The 25,366-nt window shown below is 45.7% G+C and overlaps 1 pseudogene; it reads right to left on the bottom strand.

Annotated features, from left to right (window-relative positions):
* The window catches only part of LOC144686207 (large ribosomal subunit protein eL32 pseudogene), a 134,036-nt pseudogene extending 110,163 nt beyond the window's left edge, over nt 1–23,873 (bottom strand).
* Nucleotides 23,874–25,366: the final 1,493 nt, after the last annotated feature.

Here is a 25,366-nt window from a genome sequence, read left to right on the forward strand (position 1 = left end):
AAATGTGCTAATTAAGAATGGATGGCAGGACACTCAAGGTACAGCTCTAGTGGGGGTGGGGTGGAAAGACTGACGACAGGGTATTACAGTTATAGATTTAAAAATAATGGAAATAGGTGGGAAAAGAAAAAGCTATATAAATTATTGGAAAAAACAAAAGGAAGGGGGAAGAAATGGGAAGGGGGTGGGGGTAGGGATGGGGGTAGGGATGGGGGAGGGAGTTTAAGATCTAAAGTTGTTGAATTCAATATTCAGCCCGGAAGGCTGTAAAGTGCCTAGTCGGAAGATGAGGTGCTGTTCCTCCAGTTTGCGTTGGGCTTCACTGGAACAATGCAGCAAGCCAAGGACAGACATGTGGGCAAGAGAGCAGGGTGGCGTGTTAAAATGGCAAGCGACAGGGAGGTTTGGGTCTTTCTTGCGGACAGACCGCAGGTGTTCGGCAAAGCGGTCGACCAGCTTGCGTTTGGTCTCTCCAATGTAGAGGAGACCGCATTGGGAGCAACGAATGCAGTAGACTAAGTTAGGGGAAATGCAAGTGAAATGCTGCTTCACTTGAAAGGAGTGTTTGGGCCCTTGGACGGTGAGGAAGTGAAGGGGCAGGTGTTGCATCTTCTGCGTGGGCATGGGGAGGTGCCATAGGTGGGGGTTGAGGAGTAGCGGGTGATGGAGGAGTGGACCAGGGTGTCCCAGAGGGAACGATCCCTACGGAATGCTGCCAGGTGGGGTGAAGGGAAGATGTGTTTGGTGGTGGCATCATGCTGGAGTTGGCGGAAATGGCGGAGGATGATCCTTTGAATGCGAAGGCTGGTGGGGTGATAAGTGAGGACAAGGGGGACCCTATCATGTTTCTGGGAGGGAGGAGAAGGTGTGAGGGCGGATGCGCGGGAGATGGGCCGGACACGGTTGAGGGCCCTGTCAACGACCGTGGGTGGAAAACCGTATCCGGCCCATCTCCCGCGCATCCGCCCTCATGCCTTCTCCTCGGTCCCAGAAACATGATAGGGTCCCCCTTGTCCTCACTTATCACCCCACCAGCCTCCGCATTCAAAGGATCATCCTCCGCCATTTCCGCAAACTCCAGCATGATGCCACCACCAAACACATCTTCCCTTCACCCCCCCCAGCGGCATTCCGTAGGGATCATTCCCTCGGGGACACCCTGGTCCACTCCTCCATCACCCCTTACTCCTCAACCCCCACCTATGGCACCTCCTCATGCCCACGCAGAAGATGTAACACCTGCCCCTTCACTTCCTCTCTCCTCACCGTCCAAGGGCCCAAACACTCCTTTCAAGTGAAGCAGCATTTCACTTGCATTTCTCCTAACTTAGTCTACTGCATTCGTTGCTCCCAATGCGGTCTCCTCTACATTGGAGAGACCAAACGCAAACTGGGCAACCGCTTTGCAGAACACCTGCGGCCTGTCCGCAAGAAAGACCCAAACCTCCCTGTCGCTTGCCATTTTAACATGCCACCCTGCTCTCTTGCCCACATGTCTGTCCTTGGCTTGCTGCATTGTTCCAGTGAAGCCCAACGCAAACTGGAGGAACAGCACCTCATCTTCTGACTAGGCACTTTACAGCCTTCTGGGCTGAATATTGAATTCAACAACTTTAGATCTTAAACTCCCTCCCCCATCCCCACCCCCTTCCCGTTTCTTCCCCATCCCTTTTGTTTTTTCCAATAATTTATATAGATTTTTCTTTTCCAACCTATTTCCATTATTTTTAAATCTATAACTGTAATACCCTGTCGTCAGTCTTTCCACCCCACCCCCACTAGAGCTGTACCTTGAGTGTCCTGCCATCCATTCTTAATTAGCACATTTTCTTAGATAATATCACCACCTTTAACACCCCTTTGTTCTTTTTGTATGTGACATCTTTTGATTACCTGCTCCTATCACTGCTTGCTTGTCTCTTCAACCACCCCCCCCCAACTTCTCTCCCCCCACCCCACACCACCCCCCCCCCTCCCCCCCAACCTCCCCACCTTAAACCAGCTTATATTTCTCCCCTCTCCTAACTTTACTCAGTTCTGCCGAAGGGTCATGAGGACTCGAAACGTCAACTCTTTTCTTCTCCGCCGATGCTGCCAGACCTGCTGAGTTTTTCCAGGTAATTCTGTTTTTGTTTTGGAGGTCAAAGGTGCTATATAAATGCAAGTTCTTTCTTTAATTAACTTTTCCTAGTGAAGTTCTGAGCTTTAATTAATTTTGTTGACTGAAGCCCGAATTTAATAATTTTTCCCCAGTGAAGACCCAATCTTTATTAAATTTTGTTGGCTGAAACTCAAGTCCTTGTTTTAATGAATGGTGCTGAAGTGTACGGTCCCTTTCAATTTAATAATGTTACTTTTTCTGACTAACTTTGTCAAATTTCTCTCCTTTTTTGAAATTGATTTACTCCCATCTTTGCCAACTTAATTTTTTACTGTATTTTTTTAGTGCAGTTTCTTTCATTTCTGTGTAGGGTTGCTTTCATTTCATTAATCATTCATCATCATTTTAATTCATTTTCTATATTCTATTTTTGGCAGTGCCATCTTGCTCCTCTCCAACCTCCTTTATCCTCTCTATGACCTCTATGACCTTTCCCCCCCTGACATGACATCTTTTCCTTCCCCTGACTTTTCCCTTTTCTGTATTCATCTCCATCTCTTTCTTCTCTCCACCTTCCCTCCTATCCTCTTTTCAGCTTCTCATTGTTTCCCCCTCTCTCCCCTTTTGCCCATCCTCTCCTCATTTCCTAACTTTTCAACACTTGCCACCTCTTTTCCCTCCATTTATCTTTCTCTGATTCTCCTCCTTACTTCCTTTCTCTTACTCTTCTCCTCTGTGCCCCCCCCGCCCCCTTAAAGTACTTGTGTTACTACTTCCAATGCTACAGTTGCTTCCATTGGCCTTCAACCCCATTCTGGTGACATTCAGTGATTACTGTTTCTCCCCCCTCAAAGAGCTCTAATTCTCCTTGATTGGCTCTCACTATATTGTACCATCTTCCACACTTTAACCTCAATATGTCTCCTTTTAAGTCGCTCGGACAACCTGATCCTTATCCCAACTGCATCAGCCTTTCTCCTCTGCCCCATTCTTGCCATTTTTCTTTATAATTTTATTTCAAATTTGGTCCAATTACTTTTTACCCTCTAATCGGCCTTGACTTGTAGTTTGCATTTCGACTTGAATTTCTGTGTGTTATCAGATATCAAGTAGTGCAACTTAATTAATATTGCCAATGCTTTTTTAACTTTCTTAAATTCAGTACTTTCCAATTATCCACATTATTATATTTGCCACTTATTGTGTCCTAATCCCTCTGTCTCTTGTTGACATGTTCCCTGGTACGTGGAACTGCTCCCAGTTTGTTCGGCATCTTTCTCTCTGTCACTATTTTCTAACTGTAAACACCAGTGACATCAGCACTAATTGCGAGGACATATCGGTGTCACATCTTTCCACAGAAAAGCAGTTCAATGTATATCTTCACTTTCTTTCCCCTTATGGTTCTTTGCAAAGCACCATGTTATGTATCATATGTTAGGTGAAATGGTGTTTGAATATTTAACCTGATCCTCCTGGTAACCCACATCAGATTGGCATTTCATTTTATCTCTGTCCGATAGTATTTTCCAGTGAAGTCAATGGAAAGTGACACCCAGGTTAAACTAGCCCTTGGTGAGTTTGATACTTAGTTGTTGTGCACTGTTTTATTGATGACACTAATAAGAGGGAATATCTATTTGGCTTGTTCTCACCAAGCTACCTGTCGTAGATGAATCTGTCTATGACAGTATTGGTTGGAGTGCCCACCCCACGATTCTAGTCGAGATGAAGTCCTCTCTTCACACTAAGAACATGCTCCATTGTGTTGTGTGTCATGACCAACATGCTAATGGTGTACATTCAGAACAGATCTAGCAGCCCAAATTGGGCATCCATGAGGTGCTGTGGGCCATCAGGAGCAGCAGAATTCTACCCAACCACAATCTGTAACCACATGGTAATAACTCAATGGAACAGCAGGTTTGGTGAAGAAAAGGCTTAACTTTATTTAGGAGATATGTAGAGGTACTTGCACACTAGACACAATCTCTCTGTCAGAAGCCCTGCTCACAGGAATACTCTCGCAATAAGCTTATTGGTCAAAGCCCCCCGTAATCGCATTACACGATGAGTGGTTGACAGGAGGGAGGGACAATACATCTAGTTACTACACTTAAGGTCTGGCATAACCCTTACTCTACCATTACCATCAAGTTAGGGGACTGACCCTGGTTTAGTGAGGAGTAAAGAAGAGCATTCCAGGAGCAGTATCTAAAAATGAGGTGCCACGCTGATGAAGGACCACATGCATGCCAAACAGTGGTCCCACAACCAACGGATCAGATTTGCAGTCCTGCCACATCCAGTCAGAATGGTGGCAACAATTAAATAACTAACTGGAGAAGGAAAGGCTGCATAAATATCCCCATACTCAATGATGGCAGAGCCAAACATGACAGTGCAGAAGTCAAGGCTGAAGCATTTGCAATCATATACAGCCAGAAGTGCCAACTGGATGGTCGACCTTGGCCTCCTCCTGGGGTCCCCATCACCACATATGCCAGTCTACAACCAATTCAATTCACTCCAAGTGATATTAGGAAACCCCTAAAGGCACTGGATGCTGCAAAAGTAATTGGCCCTGACAACATCTGGGTTGTAGTACTGAAGACTTGTGATCCAGAACCATCCATCCCCTCAGCCAAGCTGTTCCAGTACAACTACAATACTGGATCCACCCAACAATGTGGAAAATTTCCCAGCTATGTGCTGTCCACAAAAAGCAGGACAAATCCAATGCAATCAATTACTGGCTCAACAGGCTACTTTCAATCATGAGCAAACTGCATCTACTCAGCAATAATTTGTTCACCAATGCTAATTTAGATTCCACCAAGGCCACTGATCAGCAGGCTCCTGATCGCTTTATATCCTGGGTCCAAACATGGACAAAAAAAGCTGAACTCCAGAGGTGAGGTTAGAGTGACTGCCCTTGACATCAAGGCAACATTTTACTGGGTGTTATATCAAGGACCCTTACCAAAATTCATGGCAATGGGAATCATGGGTGGGGGGAGTTCTCTGCTACTTGGAATAATACCTAGCACAAGGAATTTGATTGTGGTTTTTTCCCCCCTTCATTCATGGGATGTGTGCATCGCTGGTAAGGCCAGCATTTATTGCCCATCCCTAATTACCCTTGAGACAGTGGTAGTGAGCTGCCTTCCTGAACCGCTGCAGTCCATGTGGTGTAGGTACACTCACAGCGGTGTTAGGGAGGGAGTTCCAGGATTTTGATCCAGCAACAGCGAAGGAACAATGATATATTTCCAAGTCAGGATGATGCGTGGCTTGGAGGAGAACTTCCAGGTGGTGATGCTCCCATGTGTCTGCTGCACTTGTCCTTTGGGCTGTTGTGGATTTGGCAGGTGCTGTCGAAGGAGCCTTTGTGAGTTCCTGCGGTGCATCTTGTAGATGGTACACACTGCTGCCACTGTGCTTTGGTGGTGGAGAGAATGAATGTTTAAGGTGGTGGATGGCGTGCCAATCAACAGGCCTGCTTTGTAGTGGATGGTGTCAATTTTCTTGAGTGTTGTTGGAGCAGCGCTCATCCAGGCAAGTGGGGAGTATTCCATCACGCTCCTGACTTGTGCCTTGTAGATGGTGGGCAGGATTTGGGGAGTCAGGAGATAAGCTACTTGCCACAGGATTCCTAGCCTCTGACCTCCTCTTGGAGAAACAGTATTTATATGGCTAGTCCAGTTCAGTTTCTGGTAACCCACTGGATGCTGTTAGTGCGGGATTCAGCGATGGTAATGCCATTGAATGTCAAGGGGTGATGGTTAGATTCTCTCTTGTTGGATATGGTCATTGCCTGGCACTGGTGTGTGGCATGAATTTACTTGCGACTTGTCAGCTCAAGTCTGGATATTGCCCAGGTCTTGCTGCATTAGACTGCTTCAGTATCTGAGGAATCACAAATGGTGCTGAAAATTATGCAATCATCAGCAAATATCCCCACTTCTGACCTTATCATGGAAGGAAGGTGATTGATGAAGCAGCTGAATATGGTTGGGCCGAGGACACTACCCTGAGGAACTCCTGCAGTGATGTCCTGGAGCTGAGATGATTGACCTCCAACAACCATAACCATCTTCCTTTGTGCTAGGTATGACTCCAACTGGTGGAGAGTTTTCCCCCTGATTCCCATTGACTCCAGCTTCTTGATGCCAGACTCAGTCAAATAGTGCCTTGATGAGAAGAACAGTTACTCTCACCTCACCTCTGGAGTTCAGCTCCTTGTGTATGATTGAACCAAGGCTGTAATGAGGTCAGGAGCTTAATGACCCTCATGGAACCCAAACTGAGCACCAGGGGGCAGGTTATTGCTAAGCAAGTGCCGCTTGATAGCACTGTTGATGACCCCTTCCATCAGTATACTGTTTATCGAGAGTAGATTGATGGGTTGGTAATTGACTGAGTTGGATTTGTCCTGCTTTTTGTGTACAGGACATTCCTGGGCAATTTACCACATTGCTGGGTAGATGCTAGTGTTATAGTTTCACTGGAACAACTTGGCTAGGGGCACAGCAAGTTCTAGAGCACAAGTCTTCAGTACTATTGCTGAAATATTGTCAGGGCCAATAGCCGCTTCTTGATATCACATGGAATAAATCGAATTGGCTGAACACTGGCATCTGTGATGTTGTTGACCTCTGGCGGAGGCTGAGATGGATCATCCACTTGGCACTTCTGGCTGAAGATCCCTGAAAATGCTTCAGCCTTATCTTTTGTACAGGTGTGCTAGGCTGCCCCATCATTAAGGATGGGAATTTTGTGGAGCCTCCACCTCCAGTGAGTTGTTTAATTGTCCACCGCCATTCATGACTGGATGTGGCAGGACTGCAGAGCTTAGATCTGATCCATTTATTGTGGAATCACTTAGCTCTGTCTATTATTGCTGCTTACACTGTTTGGCACATAAATAGTCTTGTGTTGTAGCTTCATCAGGTCAACACCTCATTTTTAGGTAAGCCTGGTGCTGCTCTTGGCATGCCCTCCTGCTCTCTTCATTGAACCAGAATTGATCCCCTGGCTTGATGGTAACGGTACAGTGGGGGATATGCCGGGCCATGAGGTTAGAGATTGTGGTTGAATATAATTCTGCTGCTGCTCATGGCGCCTCATGATTGCCCAGTCTTGAGTTGCAAGATCTGTTCAAAATCTATCCTATTTGGTTGTGCCCTGTGAAGATGGGACTTTGTCTCCATAAGGACTATACGGTGGTCACTCCTACCGATATTTTCATGGACAGATGCTTCTGTGGCAGGCAGGATGGTGAGGATTAGATCAAGTATGTTTTTCCCTCTTGTTGGTTCCATTAACACCTGCCAAAAACCCAGTCTAGCAGCTATGTCCTTTAGGACTCAGCCAGCTTGGTCAGTAGTGGTGCTACCAAGCCAATCTTGGTGATGGACATTGAAGTCCCCCAACCAGAGTACATTCTGCGCCCTTGCTGCACCCTGTGCTTCCGGTAAGTGGTGTTCAACATGGAGGAATACTTATTCATCAGCTGAGGGGGGCAGTATGTTATAATCAGCAGGAGGTTTCCTTATCCATGTTTGACCTGAGATGTCATGGTGTCCGGAGTCGATGTTGAGGACTCCCAGGGCAACTCCCCCCTGATTGTTTACTATTGTGCCACCACCTCTGGTTGGTCTGTCCTGCCCAGGCCCCCAGAGCATTAAATTGGGTCTCTGGATTACTAATCCAGTGACAATACCACTAAGCCACCACCTTCCCGCAATTGTTATATAGTTAATTGTGATAGCCCATATACTTTTGGGTTAAAAACACTATATTTTATGTTAAAGTGTTGGTCTCTTTAAGAACTAATTTTCTCTAACAGTTGATTTCTGGTGAAGCACCTGGCTTCCATTAAATGATCATGTGATCAAGTTGCCTGGGAGATAAACAATAGATTAGCGAAGGGGTCAACAACAGGTTAATTATAGGGGTGAGTAGATTTTGGATATAGCTGTTGTCTCAAGCAGGAGTTTTAGATTTACAACAACCTGCCTGCAAAGCAAGGACCATTTCTTTCCAACAGAGTTCATTTGAAATTTGGTGAGCTAAACTCTTTTAAGAATTTAAACCCCTTATTAACAGAAGGATTCCTAACAATGTGTTAGACTCTTGGGATAGCGAAGCTGAGAAGAGAGAGAATGGGAGCTCTGGACACAAGACTGCACTTGTCCTCTAGGCACCAAGGAAGAGGTCACAGGCTTGGAAGGTGCTGTTTAAGGAGCATTGGCAAGTTACTACAATGCATCTTGTATACTGCTGCCAATGTGTGCCAGTAATGGAGGGAGTGAATATTTAAGGTGGAAGATGGGTGCCAATCCAGGAGGCCTCTTTGTCTTGGATGCAGCCAAGATTCTTGAATGGTCTAGATCTAGACTTCCAGAACTATGGGAGTTCTGACGAGAGGTGGCTTTGCTTAAGAAGCTAGCTATGCCTATGTTAAAGTGGGAGTCAACAACCGTGATATGGTTGGAGGAGATTCGAAGGCAAAACCTTACTGGAAGTAAGAGGGAGGCTCAAGAGATCTCAACCCTTATACAAACCTTAGAAGCAGTACTCAGACCAAGTGGTTAATTTTCTAAATTTTGATAAATGTCTGACTGGAATTTTGGGACTATAAACCAATTGTGTGTAGAAGGAAAGTTGAGTTAAGAAGTTTGGTTTAGAAAATAAGTAACTGTGTTCATTGTACTTTTAATATCTTTAATATAACTGACTACTTAAGATTGAGTGTAGTTATGAATATTCATGTTCTTGTGATTTTTGTTTAGTAAAGTTCTTTTGATCTAAACCGTGAACCCTGTGGCTCCATTCTTTTAGTAAATACCTAGGCTTTTGGATTCTCAAAAAATAAATAAACATGTTATTGGTCTCTACTAAGGTCGTAACAATTGCTGGTCCTGTGTGGGATCATGACAGTGGCTTTTGGAGGCCAGTCATAGTCTCAGGACATCACTGCAGGAGTTCCTCAGGGTAGTGGCCTAGGCCCAAACATCTACAGCTCCTACATCAATGACCTTCCTTTCATCATAAGGTCAGAAATGGGGACGTTCACTGATGATTGCACACTGATGGTTGCACAATAGTCAGCACTATTCACGACGAGTCCGATACTGAAGCAGTCCGTGCCATATGCAGCAAGACCTGGACAATATCCAGGCTTGGGCTCATAGGTGGCAAGTAACATTCATGCCACACAAGTGCCAGGCAATGATCACCTCTAACAAGAAAGAGTCTAGCCATTGCCCCTTGACAGTCAATGGTATTACCATTGCTGAATCCGCTATCAACATTCTGGAAGTTACCATTGACCAGAAATGGAACTGGACTAACAATATAAATACAAGAGCAGATCAGAGGCTGAGAATTCTGTGGTGAGTAATTCACCTCCTAACTCCCCAAAGCCTGTCCACCATCTACAAGGCATAAGTCAGGAGTGTGATGGAATACTCTCCACTTGCATGGATGAGTGCGGCTCCAACAACACAAGGAGATTGACACCATTCTGGACAAAGCAGCCCACTTGATTGGCACCCCATCCACCACCTTAAACTCTCTCCAGTACAGATGCGTAGCGGCAGCATTGTGCACCATCTACAAGATACACTGCAGCAACTCACCAAGGCCTCTTGGATAACACTTTCCAAACCCATGACCTCTACCACCTGGAAGGACAGGGAAAGTCGATGCATGGGAACACCACCACCTTCAAGTTCCCCTCCAAGCCACACACCATCCTGACTTGGAAATATTTTGCAGTTCCTTCACTGTTGCTGGGTCAAAATCCTGGAACTCCCTTCCTTCCTAAAAGCACTGTTCCTATGCCACATGGACTGCAGAAGTTCAAGAAGACAGCTCACCACCACCTACTCAAGGACAATTAGTGATGGGCAATAAATGCTGGCCTAGCCAATGATACTCAAGTACCAAGAATGAATAAAACAAAAACTATTATTTTTATGTGATTAGGTTGTGGAAGATCTAAATGAATTAGTTGCCTGCTGGGGGCTCCATGGGAACATTTAAAAAAACTTAGGATGAATCTTTTAAGGGTAGACTTCCAGGATTGTGCCCCAACAACAAAGTGGGAATTGTGGTGGGCGGGGGCATAAGTTCTGGGGAGAATGAAAAAAACACTTCCCCTATGTCAGGAAATTAGTTTGTAATCTTGTTTTCCCAACATTTATGTCACGTTAATGTCGGGTTGACTTTCCTGCTGATGTATGTATGATGAGATTTTGCATCTCATGAATGCCCATTAAAAGTTCAGCAGACCGGAATCTTGCTCCTCTTTTAAATTTTCCACCCTGCCAGTGGGAGCTTTGACTGTTCTGTTTCAAGACACTATGTAAGCAGTGTGCACCTGGTGAGGGAGACTTCCTGGACTTACTGGGCAATCGACGCTGCCTTCCCCATTGTCGAAGACCACTCTCAAGTGCTAGGAGACACCAGTGCAGGAGATGGTACATGCAGGAAGTGGGGAGGAAGGCATGAAAGGGGAGGGTGGAAGACACAAAGGGGTTGGGGGGAAGACACGAAGGGGGAGTGGAAGACATGAAAGGGGAGTGGAAGGCACAGAGGGGTGGGTTGGAAGGTACAAAGGGGGGATGGAACACACAAAGAGGAGTTAGAAGACTGGAATGCTTAAAGGGGGTGGTGGTTGAGGGCTGGAAGGAGGGTGGCAGATGGAATTGGGAGGAAGGCTGGAAGGCAGGGTGGAGTATCCAGGGAAGGGAGGGTCAGTGTCTTTTTGAGGGTGGGGTCCTGGGGGGAGAACTCCAGATACTGATGGTAAGAGGAAACAGTGACAGTGAGAGGTGGAAGTGGGATGAGGCAGAGTGGGAGGGTCAGAGAGTGTGTTTGGTGAGTGTAGGTGTCATTGGGTGGGCCATTGAGGGCAAAAGAAAGGTGGCACGGAAAACAGGAGGAGGCAGGATCAGGGTGGGATTGGTAGTGGATGTCGGCTCTGAGGAGAGGGAAGGCATGTGGCAGTTGATTGTGATGAGGTCCAGGGTAATGGGGGGAAGTTCATGGGTGACAGAGGGGAGAGTAAAGGTCACATTGGGCAGGTCAATGGTGTTAGGGGGAAGTTGATAGGTGACAGGGGGAAGGTAAAAGGTTGTGGAGCAGGTTTGGTGTGCACCATCTCTGCTGCAGCAGGGCAACGTCCTCGATGTCAAACTGTGGTACATCGAGGTGGGAAGAGGGTCTTCTCATGTGGGTGGAGCTCAATGGTAGCAAAGTTGGTCAACTAAAGGGAGACCCTAATAATCATGGGGAAACCGTATGAGAGCTACGGCCAGTTGAGATTCTCGCCCTCTGGTGAAGCCCACACGGCAGCAGGTCTGGGCCAGAGTGTTCTCATAACATCGAGATCCTAGCAAAGTGTTGAGCTGCTGTTCATTCTGAGCCATTTGCCATCAGCTGCAGTTCGAGGTAGGGATGAAGGAACAGAGGGGGGTGGATATGTAAAAGGGACATGGCTGGTCAACTTTTGACTCCAAACTTCCATCTTCCTGGGTGAATGGTCATGTCTGTGGTTAGTCTTTCTGTGATTCCAAAGCAAAGGTCTCTCTATAGAGCTTGAGGGCAGTGGAAGCAAGTGGACTAGTGTCAGAGGGAGGCTTCTCACATATGGCTCTCATCACCCTTGCCAAAGAGCGATGTCTCAATGTGCAGGCATGTATTAGGGGGAGGAACACCCATCCTTGGTCCTCCAGGATGTCCTTCACCTGTAAGGGGTGGAATATGTGCGACCATTAAAACAGCTAGCTGCAGGATGGAATCCAGGACACTTCCAAACAGTGCAAGTGAACATATATTTACAAGTGCCAAAACTATATGCAATGATTGTACACCTGTGCCACCAGTGTGCATTCAAATCTTGTTATTTTTTTCTTACACTACCACTATGTCTGAGAGCTAGGGGCAGCCTGCGGACTGCTATGCCCTGTTGTCTCAGATGACTTTGACGGACATCCCCTGGAGGCCCGAGGCCTGAAGGGTTCTAGCCTGCTAAGGGTCTCCTGCTCTGGGGCAGGTACACCTTTCTTGGCCTGATCAGCTGGAGTTGATGGGGTCACAGGCTGAGGAGATTCAGAGTGGCAGGAACTCTTGGAGTGTCCTAGGCGGATGACTCCGGGGTGCCTGGCTGATGGTCCTCCTCCCTTTGGGTGCCTAAGTGCTTCTCCCTGATTCCTTGAGAGGAAGGGGCAGCTGGAGGAAGGTTGATGTGTCCCATTCCCCTCTCACCCAGCCACTGCTGAAACATACCCATGGCTAGAGCGATGGTGTACAGATCTGAGCTCAAATCCAGCAGAAACTTCTGGACCTGGGTCTCCAAGGCAGCTGCCACCCTTCTTGGAGACTTTACTGCACTCGCATGCCGGAGCCATAACATCAGAGAGAACGCAGATGGACCCCTCCATCTCTCATCCCACTCTGTTGAGGTCCTCTGACTACCCTGCCTGATGTTACCCAGCATTTCTTTACATCTCCAGCATGTGTCTGAGGGCCGATTGCGGAGGCTCATCATCTGACTTGCACTTTGCAGAGGCCTGTTCTCCTTCAGTCCTCTAAGTGCCAGAGACCTCAGCTGTCACAGCCTCTGCCTGCTATGGACACGTGTCCATGAAGTGACCACTAATGAGTGACTCCGAGCCTACTCTAGAACTGTGACCCACCGATGTATGTGCCTCCGCACTGGTGGAGGGTGCAGGTGAATGCTGTGATGGCTCTACAAGTATGAAAGCATCGTCTTCCTCCTCCGAGGTGGCCTGGGCAATGGGGCTTTCTTCAGTGGAGGATGCTGGCCTCCCACTCTTCCTATTGGTCCTTGGAACAGATCTCTCCCTCTCTCCCTCTCTCTCTCTCTCCACAAGATTGCAGGTGTTCCGCTTTCCAGCGGAAGTCACTCCGACTTTCGCTTTTGCTATCGGACTTAGGGGAGAATTTTCCATTCTAGAGACTAAGTTTTTGGAGACCACCAGAATGGTTTGAAAATCCTAAGGAATACAAGCTCATCTTCTACTCTGTTCACTCCAAACTAATCTTTGTAATTGGGCATAAAACAGGTATTTACATACATAAGGGCCCTCTGACCTGATTTAGGCAGCTGCCAGGGATGCCTGCAAAGCTGATCGGGCTGCACACATAACTGGTCCTGGAAAGCAGGGCCAATGGAGAACAATTTCATCCTCACAAAATAAGCTTCAACTGAGACAAAAAGAAATTCCTCCCCTCCAAATAGTTGATATGAAGAACAGACTGTAGATGAAATGGAGGAAGTGGAATCAATTAATACTTGACAAAGAACTTAGTGAGCTATCTTGTTATGAATGGAATTTGTGGTTAAAAGAGTAAGTATAGACTTAAATATCAAATACTTCATGGGATGTAATTGTTCCTCTGCTGCTGGGGTGGAAGAAAATACTGTCTGAAGGAAACCAGGTCAGTAGTTGTGATGACTCTATGGAACAGGCAGGTTTCGTCAAGAAACAGTTAAACTTTATTACAGAGACATTTTCAGTGCTTCCACCCTTGACCAGGTCGCTCATCGGAAAAGCCCCGCCCTGTGGCTAGCCCACATTAAGAGCTCACTGGTCGAAGCTCCCGTAGTACATCACATGATCATGGTTGACAGGAGGGAGGGACTATACATCCAGTTACCACATTTCCTCCCCCTTTAGTTTTTTACAATTACTTTTTACAGAAAAACATTTAAACAATCCAACAAACATATATGCAATTTCAGGTGATTATAAATCAAGTCTCTGTGGTATTCCTGTTATACGGCTAGAGCGGTGTAGTTCTATCATTGGAGGTTCTTGGACAGGATCAATAGGATCTGGAGTTGCACTGTGAGACTCATCATTGGAACTGGGCAGTTCAGAATTTGGCAGCCCTTCTGAAACATCTGGAATGTCTGTTCTAGGTCCATCACACACCTCAGAAGTCGATGCTTCAACGTTAATCACAGGTTGATCAGTTAATTGTTGGAATGACTCTCTGGCATGGATGTGACCTGTGTGTTTACGGACGATTCTATCTCCCACTTGTACTTGGAAAGATAATGGACCAGTCTCTGAAACAATGGCTCCCAGAGACCAGCAGGGTCCGCTGCTGAAATCTTGCAGGTATACAGTGTCACCTACACTGAATGTGCGAGCCTTACTATGTATGTCATGGCTAAATTTCTGATTACTCTGGTTCTGTGCTACCTTCCCCTCCAAATTCAGAAACACCAAGTGTAAACATGCACGCTGACGGCATTTCACTAATAACTCCCAACTGTGTTGAACCCGTAGTCGAATGTCATGTTGTACAATAACTGAAGAGAAACCGGGAAAGTCGAGATTCCAGAGTGCCTCGTGATAACTTTTTCATACCAGAATTAAAAGTTTGTACAGCCCTCTCAGCCAGACCATTCGATGAGGGGCGCTAAGGAGCTATTTTAATATGTCGGATTCCATTCAGATCCATAAATTTCTGAAACTCGGTTCTGGTAAAGGCTGTACCATTATCAGAAATGACAATTTCAGGTAGGCCATGTATGCTGAAAGAGTTTCTCGATAGTTGCGCTCGATGTTGGCGATTTGTCTTCGTACGCATCCATCCATTTTGAATGTGCATCTACAATTAACACGAACATGGTACCTAAGAATGGTCCACATAATTGATATGTAGTCAAACCCAGGGTTGACCAGGCCACTCCCACGGATGCAGGGGAGCTGAAACAGGCAATTTCTGTTGTTGCTGACAGTGGGGACAGTGCTTGACCATGCTTTCAATGTCACTGTCAATGCCTGGCCACAATACATAACTTTGCACAAGCACTTTCATCTTTGATATGCCTGGATGTGCACCGTGGGGCTCTGTCAAGAGTGACTCTCTACCTTGTGATGGTACGACCAACTCTTGAACCCCACAATACAATTCTGTCTTGACAGCTTAATTCTGAATTTCTGACATGGAATGGTCTCTTCTTCAGATACAGGTGAGTTTTGGCCATCCTTGCAAAACAAAGTCTCTGACTTTCGACAATGTTGGATCTCTGTTGGCCCAATTTCTAATTTGTTTTACACAGACAGCTGAAAAATATAAGAATTTCAGTAATAGCACTAATTCTTGTGGAACATCAATATTTACAATACTATCTGGTAACGGGAGGCGACTGAGTGCATCTGCATTTTCAATGTGTAGACCAAGGTGGTTCATGAAAGTATACTCGTATGCAAATAATATTAGAGCCCAGCGTTGTATTCTTGGTGATGCTGTTGGTGGAATGGCCTTATCCTTGCTGAATAATCTCATTAATGGTTTATGGTCTGTTATGTTCCTTCTGCTGGGTTGCTTTGCTCAATGAACATGGTTTTATGCCTGTCCACTGGTTAGTAAGTTGGTAAACAAGATACTTCAGACGCAGAGACCAATGTAAGATGAAGCACATGCTGTTTATTATCACAAGTAACAGGGCACTAAAACAGTGTGCTTCTCAAATCAGACCCTATTCTAAATTACTGATTAACATTGTAGCCTGTGCTACAAAGCAATTGGGTAGTACAGTCATGCGGTCAATCTGCTCACATTCTCTTAAAGGTGTATTGCACCTCAGGTTACCACATCCCTCCCCCTTTACTCAAAAGTACAATTTACAGCCTTTACAATATATCAGCTATTTACATAAGTAAACTATTTACAAATTCAGTCTCTCTGGAGGCTTCTTCAAACATGTGGAACATCGTAGTTCTACGACTTTGGATGGTTTATCCGAGGCCTTCCTCTCAGGAGTTATCTATTCACTAGGCTCTTCAGGAGAAACCTGTAAGTTTGTCTTTTCGACTCTCTCAGGCTCAACGGATCCTATGGGCACTTCCAAACCAAGTGGAATTCCTTCCACATGTGGTGTAGAGTCCAACGGGAATGCTTTCACCCTCTTTTGGGCTCAATTGCATGTACTCCTGCTGCCCCTCCCCTCCAAATTCAACAATATGAAGGTCAACTGTCAGGAAGGTTCTCAAAATCAGGATGTTGGGCAGGGCTGAATTTAACACGGTATGATCAGCTTCCTGTTTTGTAAAAAAAAAAATTCGGGGCCTTGTTAGTAATTCCGCTTTTTCTTCCTATGTGTCTTCTTTTGATGGGTTTTCTTCTTGGCAGCGCTAACTTTAATCTTGGCCTCCTCTTCAATTTCCCTATTGGCCAAACTAGGCTCAGGTATAAGCTCAACTTGAGTGAACTCAGTGGTTGAGTCTTCCAGCATTTCCTCATCTGTCAGCACCTTGAAAACTCAGGAGTCTCTATTTTTAAAGCTTTTTGGCTTCCACATAGCTGATTCTTCAGCTCTTCCACTTCATTTTTATATTTGTTAGTTGTTTCCTGGAGAGTTAAGCATTGTTGTGTTTTCTCGGCTAATTTATTCTTCATCTCGGCCAGAGATAGGCTGAATTCTTTCTGTTCTTCCTCATACCTTCTTAGTGGTACAAATTGGGATCTGAGGGAATCTTGCAATATGCAAAAGTCCTTCAGCAGGTTTTCTTTTTCTTTTTGGGGGTTACTGACTTCAACTCAAACTCTGTCCTGAAGCATCACCTCTATGAGTTCCTTTTGTTGAGCCTTTACATAATCCTTTTTCCAAACAGCAACATTCCCTCCTTCTAATTGAGATCTCAGTAGTCTCTCAAGATTAATCTCTTTTAACCAGTTTCTTCCGAGGAGACTCCATCCTCTGCCTGCTATCACTTTTAGAGGTAGATTAACAAACTAATTTCCATGCTAATTCCATACTAATTTCCATATACATCTTTATTCTAGCATCTGAATTTTCCAGACTTAATGAGTGGTCTCCTCCATTCAGATATTTGAATGTATGTTCCCCTATAAGTGACGTGGATGCCCCTGTATCCACCTCCATTCAGTTGGGTTTCCCATTGACTTCCACTGTCATGTAGATTTGTTCTGTTTTACCCATTTTTAAGTTGTGTAGTGAGTAAATATCTATTATGTGGATTTTCACGATTTCTACCTTTTTGCTTAAAGTTTTGTCCAATTTGTCTTTACAATATCGCATGATGTGCCCTTTACGACAGCAGTAGAAACTCTAGATTTTTAAAAATTGTTATTCGCTTGCAGGCTGTCTGGTTCCATTTCTGCCATCATTATTGTGGGTTTTCTCTGTTAAACCATTGCTTTTTGCTGGTCTGTTAATGGCGGCTGTTTCCTACCTTCCTGCGGAACCCAGCACTTCTGCGCCATTTCTAACCGGTGCCTCCCTCCCGACGCGAGGGACGGCGCCATTTTGTGCTCTCTTAATTGCTTCTGAATCCTTGACTATGCTCTCCATTGCGAGCACCGACTCCACTGCCTTATTGAAGTCTAAATTCATTTCTGACAACAACCTTTTTTGAATGGCCTCTTCATTAATCCCACATACTAATTGGTCTCTTAACATGTCGCTAATTGATGTCCTGAACTCATAGTGCTCTGTCAGTTGTTTTAAGGCTGCTACATGCCCCTGTCTCTCCGGGGGCACAACACCTTGAATTGAATTTAAAACGCTGCGTTGTTACCGAGGGTTTCAGCTGAAAGTGACTTTTCACAAGATTCACCAACTCATCAAAGCTCTTGGAATCTGGGGCGTTGGGTGCTGTTAGTTTACCAGTTAGGCCATATGTTTTACTGCCACATGTCGGTAAGAGGATCACTCGCCTCTCCTCCTCCCCCGATATGTCATTGGCCAAAAAGAAGAACGCAAGGCATTAAATATAATGTGACCAGTCATCGGCAGTCCGATCAAACGGTTCAATGTGGCCAAACTGTGGCATACTGGAGGGAGATATCTTCGACAACTATGATGAAGTCTGTACTTACAATCACCTTGCAAGGCACGACTGATTTACTTCAGTTGAATTTCTGCGGCTTTCTTTGGTGTTGTCAACTGGTTATATTTTGCCTCATCACCAGTTGTTATGTTCCTTCTGTCGGGTCACTTTGCTCAGCGAACATGGTTTTATGCCTATCTACCGGTGAGTGAGTTGGTAAACAAGATACTGCAGATGCCGAGACCAATGTAAAATGAAGCACATGCTGTTTATTAACACAAGTAACAAAACACTAACACATGTGTGCATCTCCAACCAGAGAACCCTGTTCTAAACTACTGATTAACATTGTAGCTCACGCAACAAAGCAATTGGGTAATACAGTCACGTGGTCAATCTGCTGACATTCTATTAAAAGTGTATTGCACCTCAGAATACCACAGGTCTGACACAATGGTCAAATGTTGTCAATATAGTTCCTGGTGAAATTTTTTTACACTGAATATTACTGATAATCCTTCTTTTTCTTACTGAGAATAGCCCTCCTTGGCTTGGGAAAAGATTCTTGGCATTTCTGATCCATTTTCCAATTTATGTGATAACATGGCTCCTACACCTTAAGGAGAGGCATCACAACATGACAAATGCATCAATTTCTTTGCTTTCACAAAGGCTTCTTCCTCTTGTGAACCCCATGACCAATGGTAGTTCTTTTTTAGCAGTGAGTGTAGTGGTGCCAAAACAGTTGACAGGTTGGTAAGAGGTGGCTATAGTATTTGATCATGCCCAGGAAGGACTTGAGTTCTGTTACATTGGATGGTGATGGTACATTTTTTATTGCCTTTATCTTCTACCGGATGCAAACCCACGGCATCCACGCTGTGACCTAGACAAGTGACTTCTGGTGCTTGAAATGTGCGTTTTCCCATCTTTAACCGTATGCCGGCTTCCATGAACCTTCTTAGCACCCCCTTCAAGTTGGCCAAATGTTCAGTCTCGGTTGATCCAAATATGCTACCACTCATGGGAGACCTTGCGAAAGACGTCATTGATCTCTGGAAGATAGCGCATGCTGATGAGACTCCAAAGGGTAGGCGAGTGTACTGATAGAGGCTGATAGGCATATCCTTTCAGCAAGGAAGATAGAGTAATCAACACTGCTTAGGCCCATTTACAGGGTTGGTTGTACAACAGAACAGTCAAAGACCTGGAATCAGTATATTTATTTATTCCCTTAGGTAGAGAATGAGAGACATACAGGGAAAAATAACAAATCAAGAAAACAAATATATACTGTTCCTAAACTAGTAATATTTTTCTACTGGGTGGATAAATGATAATGTTACATAAAAAAACAGCAACTTGCAAAATGTGCATTTTTCTTGCAAGTACTTTTGTTTTCTACTCTGGTGTTAATACCCATTTGGAAGATTCCATATTCTTCTGGAACCAGAATCAATGAGAGTATAATACGCCTACAGTAATCTCTATGTGCTTGACATAAATGGTACAGTGTGATAAGTGTGAACCACAGCAGAATGTAGATGAGACTAGTAATCAGTAAAGTTTTCTCAGAAGCTATTAGGAAAAATGAACAAACCCGCAAATTGGGCAGAGGCATAACGTTAAAATGCACAATTATTCTTTTCATAGCCATTTCTGCCAACATCAGGTGGTAGAGTTTCCACAATATTCACCTAAGTCAACCAAACCAGTGCAAGAGATCACAGAATTTCAAGTGTAAGTTACGTTTAGTGTAAATTGAATTTCTGCAATCTTTTGTGCCAAGTTTAAAATGCATTGCAGTGGAAGTTTGACCCGTTCACAATACTGACCATCAAATTAGTTACAGTGGCAGGTTTCCACTAATTGCATCCATTAGCAGGACTTTGAGACAGTCGTAAAATTAAGCTGGACATCTTTGAATAAAGCACCTTTTATAACGATTAAATATTGAAAAATGTTTCAGCCCAGATCTTCAGTTCCCCGGAGATACCCTGTCTCCCTCCTCCACATGCACTGACTACACAGGAATTGCCTGGGATGTTTCAGCTTCTGTTGAACAATTCCCCTGTGTCTGAAACCTGAAACCTCCCACTGAAACTCCGATTTAAAGTCAGAGACTTTGGATGGTTTCAACTCGCTTACCTGAACAGGTAACCAGGAAAAGTTAGAAGGATTATAACCAGTTGTAACTCCTGAGTAACTATACTTGTAATCCCCTGCACACCCCACCTCCACCTCACTGGACCTGCTGACTAGCCCCTCACACCTGGCTGCTACCCCACCCTGACTACGTCCCCACCCCCCAAACCTCCCAATACCCCATCCCCTGCACTCGACTACCCTCCCACCTCTGACTGCCCCCGAAACACCCCACCCCCGACTACACCCCCACCACCCAACTACCTCCTGTACCCCTGAAGACCCCCCTCACTGGCTGACTACCTCCCGCACCCCTGAGTACCACCCCAACTGCCCGACTACCTCCCACCCTCAACTACCACCCAGAACCACCCATCCCTACTACATCCCTACCCCCCCACCCCACAACTACCCCTCATCCTCAACTGAAATCCCGTCCTCCCTACTCCAGACTGCACCCTCATCCTGCACTGCAACTATGCTCCAACACCCAACTACCCCCAATTCCCAACTACGCCCCTAACCCATTTGCTACTTGGCCCAAAGCCCCCACCCCCAACTACTCCCCAACCCCACGACTACCCACCCTGACTAACCACCCACTTTAATTTCCCCATTCACTACCCAACCTCCAGATTGGCCCATACATCCCCAAACTCCGACTACTGCAACACTCCCACTCCTTGACTACTCCATCATCCCCTCACCCCCCCCACTACCACTCCCACCCCTGACTACCTCCCTAACTTCAGGCTCCATCCCCAACCCTCTGCCCCCCTGCCCCGATTACCGCACCCCGTCAACTGCCTGACGACCGCATCGCCCCCTCCCCCGACTATACCCCTAACTACCTCCACCCCCATATTCCCTTCCCCTGAATACCCCCAACCCCCTTAACCACCCCCCCCACCGAATGCCCCACCATACCCCACCTCACGACTATCCACCCCAACTACCGCCCACCCCTGACTACACCTTCCGTCCCAACTACCGACCTGCGACTGCCCCCCCATCCCCTAACTACCCCCAATTTTCCCAACTACTTCACTGATTCTTCCCCCTTGCAATAAGGGCCAAAATTCCATTTGCCTTCCTAATTACTTGCTTTACCTGCGTGCTAATTTTTTGTGATTCATGTCCAAGGACACCCAGGTTCTTCTGTATCGCAGCGTTCTGCTATCTCTCCCAATTTAAGTAATATTCTGCTTGTCTAGCCTGCCTGACAAAGTGGACAACCTCAAATTTTCCCTAGTTTTGCTAAATTTTTGCCCACTCATTTAACTATCTATATCCCTTTGCAGACTCTTTGGGATGGATTTTATGGCGGATGAGTTACCCAGTCCCTCTGACTGAAAGGTCCATTGGCACCATGCTGACCGGAAATATTATGCTGGGGGAAGCCTTAATTGTTTCAGAGTGGGACCTCCACCCCCATCTGGGAGGAAATCCTGTTCAATCTGATTGTCCAGCATTCTGTAGTTCCAGCAGCACCAGAATCAAATAGTAACCACTGCTGGGACTGCAATCTCTCCACAAAGCAAAACATCCTGGACTTCAGCTTAGTCAGGTGTTTTGGTTGGGCCTGCCTGGCAGATCCCAGCGAGGGGAAGGAGGAGGATTTGGGTTTTAGAGTCCAAGGGGAGAGGGGTAAAGGGGAGATACAATCTTGGGGATCAGCCATGATGGGCACAGGGGACCGTCCTCCAAAGGAAGTACCTCCCCCACTTCCTGCCCGACAGCAGCGAAGCAGAGTCATATTGGACTCAAAATGTGGGGTGGAATTTTATGGCCCCTCCCATTGGCGGGATCTTCCAGTCCCGCCAAAGTCAAAGGGTTTTTGAATTATGCGGATCTCACCCCTGCCCCAACGGGGCTGTATAATTCCATCCATTAACTCTGTTTCTCTTTATACAGATGCTGCCAGACCTAATGGGCGGAATTTTCCCCTCCGGCCTGCGGTGAGTTTCGTAGCAAGCGGGACTGTAAAATTTGGAGAGAGGCCAAAAATCGGAAACCCACCAACAGGGAAACAGTTTGGAATTTCCCCCTCACCACTTTCATGGCGGGCTGATGGCAGGTTGGGCTTCCCTCTGATCCATGGTGAGAACCCCGTTGGCATGCATTACCATGTCAGGAGTGCTCATTAGAAATGCCACTCGCCGGAATCAATAGCGCCTCCCAATCTCGTGCCACGTGAGCAGCAAATTAGATCGGCCCGAAAAAACATTTGGACATATGTGGCGTGCAGCTGTCCGCCTTCAGTTCGCTTCTGACTTTGAGATGAGTGCAACATGCAAAGTCTACCTGCAACAGCGCCACTCCGGGCTCTCACCACGTCCTCTGTGTGTGACTGTGCACACAGCCTCAAGATGGGGAGAGGTGAGGCCCGCATTGGGCCTTGGGACACCAACAACTAGGGGTTCAGTTGGGAGGGCTGGAAAATGAACCACAATGACTGTGGGCTCCAGGATTACAGCTGGGGTGGGGAGGCTGGAGAATAATGGGAGGGATTTTTACCTGCACACCATGGAGTCCTAGGAGAATTGGAGGGACACTAACGCTCACAGAGGGAGGCTCGTAGCTGGTCTCAAAATAAAATCTTAACATCACCATCTTGCCAATGCGAAGTAATGGCGCAGTGACTAATTGAAAGTGGAAAAGAACCTGGACGGGAAGGGTCAGGGTCAGGGTGGGAGGAGCCCAGGGCTGCACTCGGGCCCTTTTCAGGGAGCAGTGTCAACCTGATGATGAAGAACAGGAAGGGCAGGAATCTGAATGGGGAGATGAGGGTTCTGCATCCATCTGAGGATGCCCTCGAAGAAGTACAATGTGGAAGATGTGCCCATGACACACTGATAGCCACTAATTTCAAGATGATCAATTTACAGGAAATGGGACGCAGCTACATTCCTTCCATCCATTCCTGCCATTCCAGGGGACTGAAAGCCCTTTACAACCAATGACATCGAGAACAATCTCCGCATTCGACCTTGCACCTTCAGCCCTTGTGATTCACTCGGCCCTGTACATTGCAAAGGTCAGTGGTGAACCCTCTAGTGGTGCGCTCTGGGAAGTGATTGTCACCACAACAGCGCCAACACTGCATCTAAAGACTTGCTACTGTGATGGCCATCTTTAAGAGAAGCTTTTTGCAGATGCTGAGATGTGCGCATGGTTGGAGGGAGCATCACAGCTGCAGGCCTTGTGCTTTGGCATTACCAATGAAGGCAGTCTGCTCCCTTGGAGAGACAATTACAGCTACCCCTCCAAGGCTAGTGAGGGCCTAGCTCCATGCTGTCTTGTAAGGAGCATGGTTACTAGCACATTTTTCAGACTCTTCACTAAAGAGTTTGACATATCTCCCTGACATAACACAAGGGTAGAATGATAGATGAGACACTGAAGATGTTAAAGTGTCCCTGAGAAAATCAGTGAATATGTCCCCTGCTAATATTGTGTGAGATCACTGAGCAGTGTAACCTTTTGAGTTCATGATGCCATGATAAGATTGTGAGATTGGAGTGAGGAGAAGGTTGACTTAGCCAGGCAGAGGAGATGAGATCATTCCTTATCTTCCTACTTTTGGTGCTGTTTCTAGGGCAGTTACCTGCTACACTGACCGGCCTCGCAATGGACTTCCAGGCAGGTGAGTTGAGGTTGGTGGTCTTCCTCGAGCCACCCTTTGGGTAGATGATACCCTGGTGTTGCTGCACACCATTGATGAACACCACCAGAGAAACATTGTTAAACTTTGGAGCAGCTCCCTTCTTTGCTGCAGCCATTTTGAGATGTCTCCTTATCAAAGCTGGGCTGGAGTGAGGCGACGTTTAAATATGGCACCCGGACCTTCGAGCCTATTAGGTGACAGCTGTGGGTGGGGGGGTCGGGGTTGGGGGTGCGAATGAGTTCCCATGTAGTTTGTAGAGAAACTCACCTATGCATAATTAATGAGCTTTTGAATGTGAGATCGGGTGCGAATTCCCACCATGCTACCCGGTGGAAATGCACCACGAAACCCACCTGCCACCACCCTTAGGCCTAGATTTTCCAGCCCCACCTTGGCGGGATCCACTGTGAGGGATGCAGCAGGCCAGCCAAACGTCCATTGACTTTTGGTGGGACCAGATGATCCCGATGGCAGGTGGGGTCGGAAAACTCTGCCCTCAAAAATGTCTCAAAAATGGTAAATTCTGCCTGATGAATTTTTCCAGAATTTTCTGTTTTTATTTTATCATGTTGACTCTGCCTAATTGTGTTATGATTTTCCAAAGGTCCTGCTACTACTTCATTAATAATGAATCTTCCTTAAAATTATAATTTCCCAATGGCAAATGTTAGGCTAACTGGCCTATAGCTCCCTGCTTTCTGTTTCCCTCCTTTCTTGAATAGAGGTGTTACAATTGCAGTTTTCCAACCTGCTGGGCTCTTTCTAGAATCTAGGAAATTTTAGAAGATAGCAACCAATGCATCCTCTATCTCTGCATGCACGTCTTTTAAGACTTTAGGATGCAGGCCATCAGGTCCAGGGGACCCTCTAGCCTCTCTAACTAAACTAAAGCTTGGATGACTTCCTGCCTTAAAGATTTTCTTTTATTAAGAATGGCTACTAATCATGCAAAAATCATTTTGACATTTTTTTTTCTGTTCATCCAATTAAAGAACGTCATTTCTGGGTAACATATAGGTCTTGTGACCTGAAGCATTCCTAAATTCTAAGTAAAAGAAATTTTTATGCCTTAGCATTAGTTTCAAACAAATGTGATCTTTAGCAATCCAACATTATCAGAAAGATGGCCAATTGGTGTGTTGTTCTGTGTCTTCTAGCCATTAAAGGAGCTTTTCAACCTATCAAAGCTAAGAGGTAAAAGGACAGTATCTGATCCCTTGTGGCAACCTGTCAGTGTGCTAAATTAAAATCACATTGCTATTATCTGGAGTGAACTTGGCTTTTTAGGATATATTCCAACTTTCTTGATGACCATCCTTTTGTTTGGCATCTAAAGTTACAAATATTATTGCATTATTTTTAAAAGTGATTTCTTTATTTTGTAAAAGTACTATTTGATGATGTGGTCCAATAAAATGTTTGAACTCTTTTGGTTAAGTATCTACAAAGAATATAAAAATATTTACAGTCAAATTATTTTTTATTAGTCCACCTGACTTTGTAGTATTTAAGCAATTATGTTTTATTATTTTCAGTTAATTATAGACAATCTGAAACAAGGTAGATTCAAGAATTCCTTTCATACTTGACTTTTGGTTGATATGTTTT

This window comes from Cetorhinus maximus, chromosome 11, assembly GCF_964194155.1.
Source record: "Cetorhinus maximus chromosome 11, sCetMax3.hap1.1, whole genome shotgun sequence".
In the NCBI taxonomy this organism is placed as follows: domain Eukaryota; kingdom Metazoa; phylum Chordata; class Chondrichthyes; order Lamniformes; family Cetorhinidae; genus Cetorhinus; species Cetorhinus maximus.